The following is an 11,125-nucleotide window of genomic DNA, read 5'->3' as shown; positions in this document are numbered from 1 at the left end:
AATCCCCTCTCCTTGCGCACCCCGAAACAATGGTCTCTTGCCTCATAGGCAAGTCTAGACATTTTCCTGGACTCCCTCCTGGCTAGCTGTGGCACATTAGCCCCTTTCACACTGTATTCACACAGCCAAACCCAGTACTCTCCGTGGGATTTGACCTCCAAAGCCCAGAGTCTCAGCTCCCAGCCCCCACCCATCCCAGCAGGTGAGCAGACAAACCTCTCAGGCTGGTGAGTGCTGTTTGGCACTGATCCTCTGTGCAGGAATCTCTTTGCTTTGCCCTCTGCACCCCTGTTGCTGTGCTCTCCTCCGTGGCTCCGAATCTTCCTCCCTGCCACCCCCCATCTCCACCAGTGAAGGGGCTTCCTAGTGTGTGGAAATTTTTTTTCCTTTACAGTTCCCTCACCGAGGTGCAGGTCCCATCCCTATTCTTTCGTCTCTGCTTTTTCTTTTTTTTTTTGCCCTACCCAGGTACGTGAGGAGTTTCTTGCCTTTTGGGAAGTCTGAGGTCTTCTGCCAGCGTTCAGTAGGTGTTCTGTAGGAGTTGTTCCACACGTAGTTGTATTTCTGATGTATTTGTGGGGAGGAAGGTGGTCTCCATGTCTTACTCCTCCACCATCTTAAAGGTCCCCCTCAACATTTTTTTTTTTTTTGAATGAGAACTAGTACAAACTGTGTGGATGCCTAAACCAAGAAAATAATACAGGCACATTCATCTGATCTTTCAAATAAATGTTAACATTAATAGTCCTGTAATGAACTTACCATCTGTTTTTCTACAAACAATTATTATTCTGATTATGCTACACTTACAAAAAGTAGTAGAATAGGACTTCCCTGGCAGTCCAGTGTTTAAGACTCTGCGCTCCTAATGCAGGGGGCACAGGTTTGATCCCTGGTGGGGGAAGATCCTGAATACCATGTGGCACACCCCCCCCCAAAAAAAAAGGAAACAAAAGTAGTACAATAAAGAATTTGGAAGAATGATGTTGTTTAATAGTATAGCAGTTTAAAAGTATAAAGCTGTCTGAAGTATAGTAAAGGCAAAGATTAAGCTATTAAACTTAATAGTGCTTATACGCCAATGACATGAATTCAGGAAAATTGGCATACATTAAGGTCAAAAACATTATGCTCCAAAGACTGATCTAACATCCCCTACTTATGAAGGAGAGAGCCTTATCTTGTGTGTCCTGCCAATGTGCAACTTGAACCCACTTAAGGTATAGCGCTGATTAGATTCTTCTTTATGCTCTGTGGCCCCAGCTGATAATAGTTAAGATAGCATGTCTAGAACAAAAGTATTCTGAAGTATTATGTTAAACTGTGGATAGTACTCCAGGGGATTGCAGCAGCAGGTGCCCTGCCTAAGTCTGCTCAGCATAACATATCTCTACATGTAGTCCACTTCTGAATTCAGCATCTGGGACTTTGCCTTAGGGTTCTCTCTTGGCCCATAGGTCAGATTTAACTGGGAATTGATGCTATGAGGATAGACCCACAGAGTTCCACAGAGAGACTAGTCTCCGGGTGCCCACAGTGGATACTTGCCTGATGATACATTCTATGTTGGCTTCCTGCAATTCCTTCTCACTGTCCCAATCCACTACTAGCACTTCCCAACAAACAATTTATACTCAAGTCTTTGTCTCTAAGTCCACAAACTAAGGCAGAGACACATTCACAGACCTGGAAAACTCAGACATGGACTTTATTTCTCTGGTCAATGAACTGTCTTTTAACAAATCCTAAAGAATAAGGATCAGTAACAAAGCCTAAACTAGGCACTTAAATGCAGAATTAGTTAAGCAAAACATTTGTTTGTTTAAAGAAATCAGGTTATCAGTTATTGCTCCCATTAAATTATCTACATAAGCATTCATTCAATGTCCTTAGTAACTTTCTGCATTCATTGATCAAGTGATAACTGAGATCCAATATTCTACAAATGGTATTCAGATACTTAAACAGAACATCACACTTATTCCACAGGATTATAGCAGGAAACATTTTTAGGTCAATAAATTCTCTTCTGTAGAATTAAAACTACTGTGACCAGTACAAGACCAAAAGGAGGGAATTACTTAAAGTATTAAATTGTATATATTATTCTTTCTTTTCCTTTTCTCTCAAAAAAAATATGGAGGAGTCGCAACATGTCAGGCCTTTTTCCAAGTATTTGTGATATCTAAGTTTAAAAAAACAAAACACATCATTGCCTTTGGGAAACTTATATCCTAACAAAGGCAAGTGGTAACTTCCAAGTAAAGTACTATATGTATAGTATTTGGTGGATAGTGTTAAGATTTATGGGATTCATTGGAGTTTGGAAATAATAATGACCTATCTTTGCTCTGTATTTTTAAATGGTAAGTTAATTTACTGTGAATTTGAGTACAATACATTGTAAGGGAGCAATTATAAAATTAGGGAGGCAAGTTGAGAAACTACTCAGCCAATCAATACACATTTATTGAGTACCCACTATTTTTCCAACTAATATTATAGTAGAGGAAATGACAGATATCCTCATCTTGTTGTGTTTACTGTCTAGCTCTGAGTGACACAGACACAAAAATTATATGTGTAATAAAAATTATATTATAAGGTGATAAATGCTGTAGAAAAAGTAGAGGTAAGTGTGGAGGATTACATGTATGAATGACAGAATAGACTTAAACGATCTACCAAGTTTACAATTAAAACAGACACACACATATACAAAGACACACACCACAAGGCACAGAGATCATGAAATTTCAGAATACACACCAAAGATAAAGAAGAGAACATAAAAGCTCCTAGAAAGAAAAATAATTAAACTTTCTATGGTTAAGGATCAGAAACATTAGACACTATAACTAAAATATCTAGAAGTAATTTAAAATTTTGAGTAAAAAATTATTGAATATGATCTATACTAAGCCAAACTACAAATAAAGCATTTGGATAGATGTTTTATATTAATTTCTCAAGGAAACAATATTTTCCATTCACCTGTTCTCAGGAAACTCTGAAAGATTAATTAGACTTGCTCCATCAGAATGAAAGATGAATATACAGGATGTAGGAAACAAGGGATATAACTCCAGTGAGAGGAAAAGAAAATTCCTAGAACAGTGACAGCTGTGCCACAGGCTCAGAGACAAACCAGTTTACAAAGGGTAGAAAGGTTCTAGGAGAAATGAGTCCACAAGTAAAAATTAAATAGATCCCTTCACATGACATATATATTATTTACATTATATATAAATAAAAAATATATACATATATATACTTTTTTCACCAACATCATACATTGCCAATATCTATCATACACACTTCACACATTCATCAACATCAACAGAATTAAGAAATTTGAAAACATATAGAGAAAGAATATATGCATATTTTTCTAAAATTTTTAAATGAATCTTACACAAAAATTTTAGGAGTATGTATCAAAGATTTTTTAAATCAGCAGAATAAAATTGGTTCAAAGTAGAAACTGAGAGGCTGATTTTATATACAAACATAAAATCAGACTCTCAATTTCAAGTGTGTGTGTATACATACACATGTATGTATGAGTGTGTGCATATATATACTTAGCCCATTAAAGGAGGAGAGTTTCTTAATGAACTTGTGCAAAAAACCACATTGCTACAAAAAGTACATAGAACTCAAAGTACAGTAGTCCCCCCTTATCCATGGGGGATATGTTCCAAGAACCTCAGTGGACTCCTGAAACCACAGATAGTACCAAACCCAATATACACTATGTTTTTTCCTTCACATGTATACCTATGATAAAGTTAATTTATAAATTAGGTATGGTAACAGATTAACAACATAATTAGTAATAAAATAAAACAATTATACCAATCAACTAATAAGTGTTATGTGATTGTGTTCTCTCTGTCTCAAAATATCTTGTACAAATTTAAGGCCTTTTTCATCTTAACTTGTACTTATCACACACAGTGGCTGTAGCTTTTACAGTTTTATGCTAGCAAAACTAGCACAAATTTATGTTTCCTTCTTCACAATTTCACAGATAGCAGATTTGTTCTTATCATAGATTTTAGCAACCTCAGCATATAATTTTTTTTTCTTTCCTTATATAAGTCCAGAACTTTCAACTTTTCACTTAAAGGAAGCACTATACAGCTTCTCTTGGGCATATTCAAATTGACTGCATCACTACTCTTGCACTTTGAGACGATTAAATAAAATAAGGGTTACTTGCACACAAACACTGCCATACCATGACAGCCAATCAGATAACTGAAATGGCCACTCAGTGACTAACGGGTGGGATACACTGGACAAAGGGAATATTCACATTCCAGCGGGGATGGAGTGGGACAGCAAGATATTTCATCATGCTTCTCAGAACAGTGTGCAATTTAAAATTTATGAATTGTTTATTTGTGGAATTTTCCATTGAATATTTTGAACCATACTTGACCATGGGTAACTGAAAACATGGAAAGCAAAATTGTGGATAATGAGGGGCTACTGTATTTGTTCCAAAATATTAAGGGGTCAGTGGTAACCATTTATCATTTAAAGGAAGTTCCACTGTAGTCTGAGTAAACATAGCCTACTGAGTTGAGGTGTAAATATAGGTGAAGGAGGATGAGAGCAGGCTTCCCCCATACAGAAAATACAGTATTTAAAAAATGACAAAAAATATTCCAAAGCAAATAGCCACAACTAGCAATATCTCATCAGTTTATCATTCCCTTCAGTCCTGTGTAACTAATTCTGCTTGCAATCTGCTTGCATGAAGTTTTTCATTTCTAAACTAACAAGAATCCTGGAAATTCTGAGTCTGTATTGTGGTACAGCCTGAGAGCTGTTTAAGTTGTGCCACTTTGAACCCCAAGGCCTGTATCCAAGACTTTATTTCTTCAGTTATCAATAGTTAAGGATACCTGATGCAGTCCCTCTGAGACTGTATCACTTTGTTGAAGACTTAATTTCTAGCCTACAGCTTTTAGCAAAACATTCAGGCAAGCGCAAGAAAAAAATAAACACCAACGGTTAATGATAAGACTTAATGACTCCAATTAACTCAATACAGTGATCAACAGTATCAAATGATGAAATGTAAAATAATCTTCTGGGATTTATTTCATGAGGATTTGACCAATATTTATCTTGAGAACAAGAACATATTAAGACAGCAAGGACATCGCCACCTCTCCAGGGACCTTCAATCCTTCCTGTGACAAATTTATATTAATGATATTTTACCTGTATTAATTAGCCTAGGGAAAGCTGAGGTTCTTTTTTGATTTTACAAACTCTTTCCATAAAGATTTTGGCAGTAATCTTGAGTTTATGTGTGAATATGGAACATATCAAACAGGCTTAGCTGTTTATTTAAATACACAATTATGGAGATAACTTACTAGCAGAAATAGACTGTGGCTACTGAAAATGGGACGTGAGAGTGGGGAATAATAACCAAGGAGATAGCTGTTTTCAATTTAAGATTTGCAGTAAAACATAACTGTTTAACCTATGTTTATTGTTACTCTTTTTTAAATATAAAAAGATTGAAAATGAAGAAATAAAATGATTACAAACACTTTTTGAAAACTTTGTGAAACAGGATAGACAAATGTGAAGCTGAAGAGACATAGTGTCAAAGGTTTTTTTTTTTAATTTTAAGATGGAAGATATTACAGCATGATGTTGTTAAGATAAAAATAACAGTGTATTAGTCAGCTAGAGCTTCTACATACAGTTGTTTGTTTTTTTTTTTAAACATCTTTATTGGGGTATAATTGCTTTACAATGGTGTGTTAGTTTCTGCTTTATAACAAAGTGAATCAGTTATACATATACATATGTTCCCATATGTCTTCCCTCTTGCGTCTCCCTCCCTCCCACTCTCCCTATCCCACCCCTCCAGGCTGTCACAAAGCACCGAGCTAATATCCCTGTGCCTTGCGGCTGCTTCCCCCTAGCTATCTACCTTAGTACGTTTGTTAGTGTGTATATGTCCATGACTCTCTCTCACCCTGTCAAAGCTCACCCTTCCCCCTCCCCATATCCTCAAGTCTGTTCTCCAGTAGGTCTGCGTCTTTATTCCTGTACATACAGTTTTAAGAGAAAACTAGATGATAAAGTCAGGGGAGATCATTTGGAAGGGCGAAGTTCTCAGTATGTGGAAGAAGAAAAGATTCAGTGTACAAGTTGTATTGCACACAGGAGCTGGTAAATTAAATAGTATTTACTATAAATTCAGAAATACAATTGTAACTGATGCTAAAAAGTAATTTGATAAAATTGGACATCCTTTCCAGAATAAATTTTTTAAAAAGTAACAACCAATTAAAAACAGTTAAACTAGAAATGATAGGTATAAGAAATAGGAATGCTAGTTTCAATTATATCTACATATTTCTGTATCTATATCTACATTGATCTAATCATGTAACCTAGGAAGGTCCCAACCAGTAATGATATGATGTGGCATTATAAAACTGGGCACTGTTACTTCCAGACAAGTTGTTGCTTCTATGATACTCTGGGTGTCAGTGTGGATGACAGGGTGATTCTTTTTCAACATAGGGCCACCATTCAGTCACTTCTCAATGTTCAGCACCATACTGGCCAGGGGTAACTAAGTAAGTCCCCTCTATCTTATATAGAATTGACTGTTTGTGGTCCATCTGTAGGCAATAGGAGTAGTTTAATTTTTAACACTTATTTTATTTTTCTCCTTGGAAGCCTAAGCCAGCTCATTGCCTGACACAGCTCCTTCCAGGCCATTTGCCAGTCTTTGTGCTGAGTGAGTCCTCAGCCCTGAGCGTTGGTTAATCATCTGAAAGCAGTTCTGGGGACTTCATTACTGTTTTGATTCAGTAGCTGACGAATAGTAGCAATAATGGACGAATGTGGGTGAACAAGACAAATTAGTGAAATGATGGACTCCCTAGTAAATGGCACTGGGTCACATTGTTAACAACGTATATGAAAAGAATTAGATTATTCATAGCATAAGCTAAGTTTTAAAGTTTCAGATATGTTGAGGTGTTGAACATAAAGTTAAAACAAAAACAACAAGAAAATACAGGTGAATATTTATCAATGTATAACACAGGGCATACTTTCGTAAGCATAAAATCAAATAAATTATTAATGAAAATATTGATAGATTTGATGTCACAAATACACATTAAATTTTAACATCAAATTTAATGATGAATAGTTAAAGCAAAAAACAATAAAAATAGCTAAAACATTAATCTACTAAATATATACACATTTCTAACAAATCAGTATGAAAAAGCTGGGCAATCAATTGGTAGTTTAAAAAAGAATAAAGAATGAAAAATTAGGTAGAAAAAATAATACACGCGATTATAATGTTTAGTCCATTAATAAGAATGAGATATGAAACTGCACATTCTTTTGTTCCCTTTTGACAAAAACACTGTTCTCTTCTAAGCAAAGAAAAACCTACTCTGATTTCTTAAACTTTGCCAAGCATACTTCATGGATTTCTCCTTTATCGTGTACATAATTTATAAGCTCGCAGCACTTGATTTTCCCTTGTGCCATCAGATCTTACTTGGAGTACCTGATACCCTACATAGGATGGCAAAAATGTCCTGCAGTGCATAATCAATTTCCTGGGCTCCAGGGATAGATGGACACAAACATGTAAATGCTGTGGTGAAATAATTGGTAATTGCCTTGCTAATACTTTTAGAGAAACAAGTGCAATCATGCTGACAGCCTGTAGTGTTCATGGAGAATTACAGAATCAATCTTCTTGTCTGAGAGACCACTCTTGCTCGTTCCTTTGCACACTCCAGGAACTGACACTCTCAGCAGGAATGCCATTATCAGTCTGGAAGTGTTTCAGTTCTTATAATTCTTTCTTGCTACATTCATTCAAGACTAGGTGAAAGCTCTGCTCTTTTCCTCTTTGCTTTTGAAATACTAATCCCTCTCTTACCTCACCAGAGATGACATTTCTCATTCATTTTTTCTTTTTTTCCCTGTGCTATACATAGGCCCTCGCCAGCCATCTACTTCATACATAGTAGTGTGAAAACCAGACAGCTACGTAAAAGAATGAAATTAGAACACTCCCTAACACCATACACAAAAATGAACTCAAAATGCATTAAAGACCTAAATGTAAGGCCAGACACTATAAAATTCTTAGAGGAAAACAGGCAGAACACTCTTTGACATAAATCACAGCAAAATCTTTTTTGACCCACTTCCTAGAGTAATGAAAATAAAAACAAAAATAAACAAATGGGACCTGATGAAACTTAAAAGCTTTTGCACAGCAAAGGAAACCATAAACAAGGAGGAAAGATATTTCTCTTTCTAAAAAGCTCACAATGTAACAGTTTGAGGCAAAGCTCCAGTCATTGGTCTGGCTTTGTATCATGGAGTATATAGTATTGCCTAAACCACGTAAAACCTACTGGAGACTTGGGTTGTCAGGAATTTTGAGTATGATTCCTCAGACTCAAACTGAATTGTTTCAGTTTTCCAGTTCCTCAGTAATCTAGTACTAATCTTACATACATGGGTAATCTTTTTCTAAAACACTGTCTTGGCATGGGGGCTCTCATCACACACAAAAAGTCAAGATGAATTGAGACAGTTTCCAGCTGAATTACTAAAAGCAAAGACCATAATCATAAGAAATAACTGGAATAAAAATTTCTACTAAACTGAATTTTTAAGCTTTAAGCACTAATACTAAGACCAAAACAAGCAGGTGTGAGATCTCAATCAGTGCAGAAGCACTGTACTTTAAGAAAAATAAAACTGTTTAAAAATTTTAATTTGACACACATTTATATCTATAAACAATTTAATTTCCAGTGTTTCAACTTTTCAGCTGGGTTATTTTGTGGAACAACTTCTCTCAATTTTTTTTTCTTCAAAATGAGTGAGAATATCTGCATATTCTGCCGTAAAAAGTTGTTATGGCGAAAAAAATGGAAACCTCCTGGTACATAATATGCACACAATGAAAAAGCACTAAAAAATTACTGAGATATTTTGTACACTTTTGTCATTATTAAAAGTATTACACAAAAAAGGTGATTTTACTTGTCTTCTTACATAGTTGTTAATCATGATTTAAACTTTTAATAATGTAAGATTAACAGTGTGGGCATAACTTTACCATATTGTAAAGTGTTCATGTTCTCATTCATCCTTTAATGACTACTTGCCTTTATAATAAAGGCTGTTTAGTTTTGCCTTTGTGACTTTTCCTCCCCTGCTCTTGCTATCCCACTCTTGGCTTTCACATTTTACTATTTTCAACCTGCTTTCTATGACATTTATTTTTCTCCTTCTATTATACTGTGAATTTTGAAAAAAAAAACCCTATACTTGTTAAAATAATATACTAGAGAAGAGAAAGTTTCAAGTGGTGACTCCATCCCTTAAACAAAAATGCATTAGACATTTTTATACGCACATGTGCACACACACATTATATATATAATACGCTCTATGTCATATATTTTGGGGTCTCAAGAACATTTTTGTTCCTGCTTTTCCTACCAAACTTTTGAACAGCTAATGTCAATTAGCATATAGATAGATGAAATATTTTTTTTAAATTGAGGTAAACATTGCAAATGATAAGATGAGAAAAGTAACAGAATATTGAAGGGTCATATCACTAAATGCTTATTCAAATTAACTACAAAATAGAGTCAAAACTCTTGGATTCAGAGGTCATTTTTAAACTACAGCTTTCATTGTCATTGATACAATGTATCAACCTTAAAAGGATTTCACCAGTTAACAATGCACTCATTTGCATATATGTATTTGTGTGTGTCATCTTACTTTAGCCTATCATAATCAGTGTGTTACATGGCATTGCTTATTAATAGGTATCATTTAGCAGTTCCTCACTCTTGGTTTCAAAAGGAAATAATTTTGGAGTGATCATTTCACAGCTGAAATATGCAATATATTATGTTTTGGCAAATAAACTAAAGCCTTGGTGTTGAGGTTGCATGGGGTTGTTATTCTTGATCAACTGAAAAATATCCTCAGTGAAAGACAATCACACCAGGGAGTTTGCAGAACTCCAGCTATGTCCCTCCAGTCATTCTGTTAACTGATTAGGAGAACTATCCTACCACAGAATAGTTAGAAGATAGGTTTGGTAAAAGCTAGTCTTACAGATTTTTCTATTAGTAAATTTTGAGAGCAATCGTATTTTCCGTCAGACTGAGCAAAATGACCAATAAACAAGTAGCTATTCTGCAAATAGAGTATTTCCAGATTTTGCTAGTTGCAGTGTGACAGCTATAATTGAGAGTAAAATGCATGTAAAGTCAATTCAAATAAATACATGACATAGAGAGAAATACATGGGATTTACTTGCTGGAAATTAACATAGAGGATATGTTTAATGTATCGCTTTAAACCAATTCATGTTTACTTATAGTTATTAACTCACTTTGTTATTTACAATACATTATCTTTACTGTTTACTAGAAAATTTTATATTTTGATGTAATATATAAATGTACCTAGAAGGTATGTAATAAATACTTACACTGATTCTTCCACAAAATAAAAGGAAAAAAAGTCACAAACTTATTTTTCAAGGACCAACATAAGCATAATACCAAAATCTGACAAGCACATTCTATAAAATACAGGTTAACGCAATTCATGAATGCAGACGCAAACACCCTAAATGAAATCAGCAAACCAATTCAGTACTCTCTAAACGGTACTACACAATTAATTTTAGTAAGAAAGAGCAAAGCAGCCTCAGCCATCCAGGGGCTGGCTTGGCATTGTCATCTAAGCCTTGATATTGCTAAGAGCTAGATTTTTTTTTTTTAAATATAAATAATTTCACAGCACACCAACATCAAACAAAGGCCACTCGGTGATCATGGTGAATCAAGACCAAAAAAACACCCCCAAAAACACCCCAAAAAACCACTCCATTGTCATGTCTGACAGATAATTATCTCCAAACTCATCAAGTTGTATGTATTAAATATATACAGCTTTTGTATGTCAATCATGCCTCAATAAAGTGGTTTAAAAATGACAATTGTTCATAACACAGAATAGCCAAACATTCCTCTAGATTGGTTAATATGAGTATTTACC

Source organism: Delphinapterus leucas, chromosome 2 (genome assembly GCF_059928025.1).
Source record: "Delphinapterus leucas isolate spDelLeu-1000000601 "Yukka" chromosome 2, BTC_Dleu_Yukka2, whole genome shotgun sequence".
NCBI classification, from domain to species: domain Eukaryota; kingdom Metazoa; phylum Chordata; class Mammalia; order Artiodactyla; family Monodontidae; genus Delphinapterus; species Delphinapterus leucas.
Note: the sequence above shows the minus strand (reverse complement) of the source record.